The sequence below is a fragment of the Carcharodon carcharias genome, chromosome 3 (genome assembly GCF_017639515.1).
Source record: "Carcharodon carcharias isolate sCarCar2 chromosome 3, sCarCar2.pri, whole genome shotgun sequence".
Classification (NCBI taxonomy): Eukaryota; Metazoa; Chordata; class Chondrichthyes; order Lamniformes; family Lamnidae; genus Carcharodon; species Carcharodon carcharias.
In genome coordinates, this window is record NC_054469.1 from 99001604 (window position 1) to 99010477 (window position 8874).

The 8874-nt window shown below is 42.6% G+C and overlaps 1 long non-coding RNA gene across 1 annotated transcript; it reads right to left on the bottom strand.

The window, feature by feature from the left end:
- Positions 1-450: 450 nt before the first annotated feature.
- Positions 451-5343, bottom strand: LOC121276458. Its single transcript, XR_005942659.1, has 2 exons — positions 4977-5343; positions 451-1756 (listed from the first exon to the last, which is right to left on the bottom strand). It is a non-coding gene; the product is annotated as an uncharacterized LOC121276458 (long non-coding RNA).
- Between the last annotated feature and the right edge of the window lie 3531 nt (positions 5344-8874).

An 8874-nucleotide genomic window follows, 5' to 3' on the forward strand; every position in this document is an offset into this window, starting at 1 on the left:
CCCAGGTTGTTGTTTTGTCCCTCCAACCAAGGACACAGTTGCACTAAATTCATGTTCATACCTTTATTATTCTGGGTCTCAACTCTCCTTGTTCTCAGAGGGAGGTCTGTACATACCAGAGATGCTAACTTGTGTTGCTGGCCTGCACAAATGAACAGCCAAAACAAAAAAGGCTTGACATCAAAGTACGCAAACCCTTTATGTTAGCCACCAACAGCATTTTGTCCCTGCATGCAAAGAACAAGCCCTCTGAAGGCACTAATCTATCACTGGAGGCACGACTGTAGCCTACTTGTAGCACAAGAGCATCTCTGGAGGCACCATTGAGGCATCATTGTTGTGGCAATTGCACAGGAGCTATCTAATTTACATCTAATCACTTTGTGGTACTACATACTGGCGCTGCAACTCACATGGCATGTAAAAAGTTAAATGAGAATGCCAAATCAATTTTTACAGAAATAAATATTTTATAGAATAGGTTCATTCTCATAAAAACAGGAGTAAGTGCTGCATGTACTTCTTCTGTAGCAGTCAGCTAAACATCACTTATGCAGGTGTGCAAATGGAATCTCCAGTTTTGCAGCCAATAAAAAAACCCAAGCAGCAATTTGATTTATACTGAAAATGTGGAGATTTTAAGATCTGGAGATTTTCATTGAATTTAAATATTACTGATTACCTATTCTCTTCTGTTGTTTTGAAGCTTTTTTTCAGATGTTTATACCAAACCCTACAGTTTTCCTTAAAATTTTACATGTAAAAGATTTATCAGGATATTAATTTCAAATAAAGTTGACTATTTATGCTTTTCACAGCAATCATCAAAACATTGAGTTATTTAATATTTACAGTAGCAATTTCTTCATTTAAACTGTAAACCTTACATTGGATCTCATGAATTAAAATATATATAGGATTTATAATATTGCTTTGTTTGGCGCAACAAGCAATATTTTGTTTATTTTCCTGACACAGGTGTTGTGTACATAAATCTCCCATATTGCATTAATCTGTAACAGCAAACTCCACAATTAGAGAACAGTTGAAGGAGTGTACCATCTGTTCTTTTATCTCCATAGCCCTGGGGAGCTGGCCTTTTGTTGAGCACAGTACATTGCCTCAAAGAACTGGCATTCTGAGACAGAGAATTTAACAATGCAAACCAAACAGTCACATAAAGGCAGCTGCAAAATCTTCCACCACAATGGACACCTGTTTCAAATGGAGATAGTCTGAATAAATGTTGCATCCATTGAGAACAAACAAATAAACCATGCTTTTTTTCCCTGTCAACTGGTAGTGTCATATTTCTTGCTTCAAATTTCATATCTGAGAACAAGAGATGTTCAAGGAATAGGAATCCATTAACAGTCAAACAAATCCAAAGTATTTCTTTATAACATCCAGAGAACCAGAATAATTTCTTTGCAGGAATACAGTTGAGGAACTTCAAACTTCAAATGTAACTGCTTTCTACACAATTACTGTTTCAGAAATCTCAGATTGTTGATGTTTGATGATGTGTTCTTCAGTATGCTGGACTACAAACAATAGTTGGACCATATTATTTTTTGCTGGTAAGTCTTCTCACTTGAAAAACTACATTCAAATATATTATGAATGTACAGAGTTTACAGGTCTGTTGGTAGATGCATCCTGGATTTCAGCCTTCAGTTCCTGTAACAGTCTGTTTCCATCCCTGTAGGAGCCAGCACGGTCAATATTTCATATCTTCAATTGTTCGGTCATTACGCTGTGGTTGGATTAATATAGCAACTGAGAGTCTTGATTAGAAAGAGTAGGTGGGGAAAGGGAGTACATAAGGGTAAATGAAAGAGCCATGGGGAGACCAGGCCGGTTTTCTAACACATGCCAAGGAAACTAGGATCATACAATGTGGGGGTTGTTGGAGGGAGGGGCAGTGGGGTGGTGGTGAAAATCAGGATCAAATTCAGCCAGCCCACACTAACACAGCATTAGTGACTAATGGATGGCAGGACAGAACTCAATCCAGATGGTGATGGCATCACAGGGAGAGAAAATCACAGCTAACAGAAAGAACAATAATCCCCCTCAGCCTCAGAAGCACTTTATAAAACATAGTTTAACAGAGCAATAGCATGTCATCTCAGCCTTCCCTTCAATTCCACAGGGAAATTCCACTCAGCAAAAAAAGAACTGCTAGCCATCTTAGACTCCCTGATTCTCTCTCCCTCACAGTGTTACACACTTGCATTACAGAAATGGAAAGAGCAATATATACCTGATTTAGCAAAATACTGATTATTACAAAATTCTTTGCAGTTGAGCACCAGCTATGCCATGTTAAAACACATCTTAAGAACTGCTCATGAAGATACACACATTACTTAATCTCATAGAGAGACACACCACTACATAATAGAGATATTATTCATTTATTTTAACTAAAGTAAAACACCAACATACATGGATTTTGGTCAAAAGAAATAAATTTACGATTTAAAAGGAGGAAATGTAGCTGAAAGTTTGCCAGTTAGCTAATCTTAATTTGTAAAGTTAATTAATAACTAATTTAAAAATAAAATGAGTTAAAAGAGCTATTCATATTATTTTGTCAAAAATATTTATTCATGCTTTTTATGTTTCTTACAGTCCTAGTCATATAATAGACTTCTAATCAGAGAAAAATTTGACTTTTTCTGCATTTGTTTCATTTTCATCAATACATTCATAATCAAGTTTAGAGACACCATGTGGAATGACCTTTGACTCACAAGCAAATATTATACTTTCATTGTCAAAAGTAAATCCATAAGAAACTATCTGCCAGCCTAATTAAAATCATGCATATAACCTTCCAATTTGAAGATAGTGCCCAAATATATGAAAACATATCCCCTTGATTGGTCTGGAATTCTTAAAGTCATTCAAGCATAATAGTTTTTACATGGAATTGTTTGATATATCAGTGAGAATACAGATTTGCACTTCTATAATTTTGAAATACATAAATTATGCAAGACTATAAAACATATCGCATCACTTAAAAAGTTGTGACTTTTTGTGCTGTAATCTCCCTGTTAGTTCATTATTCCATTGCACTTTGTTTTGTTGTGAATAAAGGGAACAATTTTTTTAAAAAACTGAAGCCCTGAAACCATTGTTATCTGCCCATATTATTAGAGACTTGGTAACTGAACTACTCCTGACAAGAAAGAGAGTATCATTTAGGAATGTGAATAAATATTTATGTTTCTATAAATATTTTTGAATTGCTCTGCAAACAAATTGTATCATATTAATTATGCTGAACGAAAGATCTTTACATTAGAGCACCTTATTTGCACCAACTTGAAAGATTCCTTTTTTAAAACCAAAAAGGTGAAAACACCTTTCTACCAAACACTCAAGGGTTTAAAAGTATGATCTGCAGACATTGCAATGCTGAGAGTTCTGTTTTTACAGCCAATGCAATTTGAGCACTCCGGGCATCCTTCCTAATTAGCACCCAACCTGGCAACAGATGGATGCTCTAGTCTATCTCTGTGCAGTCATTACTCTACCACCAAATGCCAGCTCTGGCAGCCAATCACACTGGCCTCTATTAGGTCGGAAAGTAGCCACATCAATTATTAAAGTACTGCTGAAAGCAAAGCTGCTTTAAAATTATGCTGGCAAGCAAGAATTCTGAATCACTAAGGATATTTATTATATGCAAAATACCTTGCATCCAAGATATGATTAATATTACATGGATTATTAAATTAATCCTTAAGACCTATTGTCTCTTCTTGACATAATTTATTTCATATAGTTTAGAATACATTCTCAGTATTCCCATGATTATTATTTGAAATTTGCTGCACGTTGTGGGTTGGGCGGGGGGTTTGCGGGAGAGAGGACAATTTATCCACGTTTATCTTGAAGCAAGGTTCTGGACCATAGCTTTAATTAAATAAAAACAACTAAACTCTACATGTCATGGGATACGCAGAACAGGGAGAAATTGGAAATAAAAAGGCTGCACATCCTTCTGTGGCCAGACCGCACATATTCGCTTCATTAGAGTAAAATAAAATTAACACTCGTAAGGAGTTTATCCTTTAAAATACGGATTGCAACATTATATGATGTCACTAAAAATACTCGTCATTTAATAACGTTAGAATTCACTCTTTAGATTCTAACTACGATTGAAGTAAAACTGATAGCAGGATGCTTAGGTTTAACGATTCAATGGTTTTTGAGCGCAAGAAACCATTCAATAAATTTATTCTAGTTATAGAGGGTAAAGTTGCGTCATCGTTATTTTGGTGGAAATCATGTGAATTCGCCAAGCTTTTAAATTAAGAAAATTAAAGTATGATCAACTAAACTGGACAGCACTTAAAAAGGTTGTGCAAAGGTGAATCAAGCCCGTCTGCTCGACATGACTATCAGTGGCAGGTCCTCAATAAAATGTATAAATTCGGATTAAAACAAATCACAATTCTAAAGCACGATTTTTTAAAACCGATTTTGCGAAACAAAACTGCGACAATCTAACCAAGCTCCTTTTTTCTCTGTGGGAATTTCCCTTCAGCTTCCTATTAAATTGAGCTACTAACTAAGCGCCCAGGATCAATAAACCGTTAAGTAACTGAAATCTGTAAAGTTCACTGAATGCGACATTTCACGGATAGATTTTATTAGAAATTTTACGAACTTGCAGCGTTTCAAGCTCATGAACATCTTTCTCTTCGCTCCCTTGAGGGAACACATAAGTTACATGAATATTTGTTGCCCTTCCCCAAACACACACCAAGCTCACTCTGGCTGCTCACTTCCTCTAAAAGCTGCATCACGGAATGAGGCGCGTTTGGATGATGCTGAGGCTGCACGAAAGAAAGCCGCTGTTTACTTCCAATGGGTTTACAATCAACCCTCTTTAAAGTGCACAACTCTACCCGCTTTCACAAAATAAAAGGAAAGTGATGAAAAGACAGACTCACCTGGACGGAATACAGAGGAGGGTTTTTGGGGGATGCAAACGCAGAGGGTCAGAGCAGGAGGGTGCGGAGATGATGATTAGATACAAGACAGGGTTCGGACTGAAGGGAAGCGAAGGAGGGAATTCAGGGATTTTAATAAGGCTACAAGTCAGGGATCACCCAGGTAACACACAAATATTTCGTTCTTTGCTCCTTTTCTGACTCGTTTCTTTTTCTCTTCTACATATGTGAAGACCGATATTCTGCGAGTGCTCGGTGCCTGATGTCTGCTTCCAGCTGAGATTTTAACTGTCTACAGGGAAGGAGAGAGGGACAGAGTGAACAGTACTTGCACCGCTCCTTATCTCCACATTCACTCTCAGCCACTCTATGGACCGACTCCGCTCGAGCTCCGCGCGCACGCGCAGTGGCTCACTTTCACCGTCATTGGCGGAGGAATACCGCCTCCTCACCGCCCGGCCACCTGCCTGTCACTGAGGGCATGGCGCGCGAACCAAGGATCGCGTCGGGCGCGGGCATGCGCTGGCACGAGGCGCCGTACAGTAAGCAGTAAAGATAAATGTGATCCAGTCAGTCACGACTTGGGACGGTCATAACCTCATTGGTATGCTCACTAATAATATCGCCACGGGGAGGAACATTTTGCCTTACTAGTATTAATACAGGAGTAACAGCAACACCTTATGGCCTTGAATTTGACGAATGGGCGCATCCAGAAAGTTAGAACCGAAAATGTGCCCCCATCCCGCCACGAATTCTGCCGATCTCAAAATACACTGGCAATCTAATTAGAATATTCCTCAAATATAAAATGGATTTAAACCTGTATAAACAATTAACGATGGAGAGTCAAACTCATACCCTATAATCTTTTTTTAAAGTGTAAAAATTAAGGTTTCACTTCATTCAAGAAACTAGCTGAGTGACAGGGAACAAAGAATAGTGGTTAATGAATGTTGTTCAGATTGGGGGAAGGTTTGTAGTCGAGTTCCCCAGGGGTCAGTAATGGGACCCATGCTCTTCCTGACAAATATTAATGACGTAGACTGTGGTGTTCAGGGCATGATTTCAAAATTTGCAGATGATACGAGGACGGGAAACATCAAATGTGATGAGGGTAGTCTTGAACTTCAGAAGGACACAGACATATTGGTGGATTGGGCAGATGAAGTGGCGGATGAAGGTCAATTCAGAGAAGTGTGAGGTGATTAATTTTGGCAGGAAGAATTCAGAGGCCGTCTAAAATAAAGGGAGAAGCTGTCATGAAGAGATATTAATGTCTATAATGTTATTGGAAATTATCTTTAAGATGAAATTCAAGTGAGGTCTGTGTCTGTGGGCGGGTAAAATGGAGTCCTACCCGCTGACAAAAATGCCGTATCGTCTAGAGCCTGCCTCATTATTTATTTACCCTCGTGAAACACGCCGTTTCCATAGCGAGCGGGCTCCCACTCGCCTGCCTGCCAACACCCAGTTGTTGCATCATGCCAGCCCCCACCTTTAAAAGGCAGCCTATCAGCAAAGCACTTATCACCACCAGCTCACCACCGCTGCCTGGAAGACATAACCAGCAAAGGAAAAAAGAATGCAGCCCGGCACTTCAACGACAGGTCCTTCAAGCAACTGCTGGATGCTGTGGTGGCCCACTGGGATGTGCTGTACCACTGCAGGATGGGCAGCAAAGTCACCAACCTGGCTTGGGAGGTGGTGGTCAGCGCAAATGCCCTGCAGAGGAGGACAGGCACCAGTGCCGCAAAAGAATGAATGATCTCCATTCTGCCTGGGTAAGTCACTCTTTACATAACACCCAACTTGTACATTCACAAACCCATCACACATTCACAGGGCCCTCACTTACTGCCAGTGCAAGGGATATCACCATTCATTCTTTCCCACACACCGCATTGTCCTCGTCTCGTCCATGGGACCACTTACCACCCACAAAGGCCAGGCATAGTTATCATCTGGTCTGGCAGATGTCCTGAAAAACTGTCCCCATCTCTATCCATGAAGGACAAACTGGCACACAACAGGAGGGGAAGGTCACAGACAGGTGGAGGGATGCCAGAGATCAAAGTTCTGATAGAATTCAAAAACAGAGCCATCCAGCTGGCCGGCGATGACCGGGACCAGTCCAGTGCTGACGGTGAGGTCGGCGCTGCACTACCAAGTGAGAATCCAGCAGGGCAACATCCGTCAGACAACCGTGACGTGAGTGACAGGCCACTGCCAAGCACTATTTATCTCCCCTAGCTTTGGCAGGCACATCTGCCAAACAGCAGACAGAGCCCATGACCCAGGGCATCCAATCAAGCTCCGAAGAAACCTCTGAAGAGGAATGTGACGGCATCCTTCCTGAAGTCCCATCACAGTGCTCACCCACACCCTCCACCAACGAAGAGACACACACCTCGGTGGGACCTAGCTTTAGAGTAGTCTCGGGAACACAATCTGGTGAGCATATCGCACTTTCCGATCCACAGCTGGTGGAGGCAGGGACTTCCCAGGTCCCTGGTACTCAGAGGACTGCTGGTGGCCAGAACGTTGCTGAGTCCGTGTCAGATGACGAGCCTCTGGATTCGGTCATGTCACAGTTGCTGGAGCTGCAAAGGCAAGCTAGGTGACAATAGGAAGGTATGTCTGCTGCACTCCTCAGATTGCAAGGCACGATGGAGGAGTCCATTTGTCTTCAGGCTGAGGTGATAGCGCCGGCATTGCAACGCACAGAGTCAATACTGGGAAGATGGCAGCCGCCATGGAGACCTTGGTCCAGGACATCACTCCACAGCTGCGCGGGCTTAACTCCATCACTGATGTCATAGTTGGCCTCCAACAGTGTGTACATGAGAGGAGTGCTGGGCAGTTCAATCTCACTCTAGCTACCCCTTCTGCTCACGGACTCAGCCATGGGCACTCATAGGGAGGAGGATCAGCAGGTGCGCAGTCCGGGGCCATCCACCCAGGTGACTCTGGGAGTAACCTGACCATCCGAATCCCATCTTCCTGTGAACTCCGCAGCTCCAGCTTCACAGGCTGAGGAGGGTGCCACTGCCGTACAGCAGGACCCCGTAAGTTCTGGCCTTCCAGAGGATACCCGCCAAAGTCATCACAGACAGGTTTGCACAATCAGCAAACTGCCTCCACCTCTGCTGTGGATGCCTGGGGAGCGCAAAGACGTAGCGGTAAAAGTAGTTGCACAGCCTGGCCACGGGTTGATCACTTGTATATTGTTCACTATTGTCAATAAACTCTTAAGCATGTCACCCTGCCTGTGGCTCCTTGTTCTGATGCGCAATGTTCTTGTCACTCAGATATGAAACGTTTCTGCACAAGATAAAAGGCAGGTGTCTCAGTCCAGAGCCTCTTCCCTGTGCTCTGTGTAGCCTTCAGACCACATTGATGGTCCAGCCTCACACTCCCTGGAAACACTGCCTACCCCTCGATGGTGCTGGTCATTGCTGCCAGAGTGTAGTGGGCCGGTGCCACAGAGTTCTCTCATTCTCTCTGTGTGCTCTCAGCACCTTTGAGGTGGGGCTGGCCCCCATCACACCAGCATCTGTGCTCAGTGATGCTGTGCACCAGCACCTGAAGGGCTGAGGTGTTGAAGGCGGGCACAGCATCAGATGCATCTAAAGTTTCATGGCTGCCTCTCTGAGATGGCCCTGATCATGGAGGGTAAGTGAGCTGCCCTCGGCCAGACTGAAGTCAGACATTCTCAGAGGCTTTGTGAAGATCTATGGAGTGTCCTCACGGCATGTTGCTATCATCCTCCTGCAACCGAGTGACTATTTCATGACAGCAGCATTCTCACAGAAGGCATTGGCACAGCCATAATCCAGACTGGAGTCAAACTTTCACAACTGCGATGTGAGGATCTATGGGATACATGTCATCATCA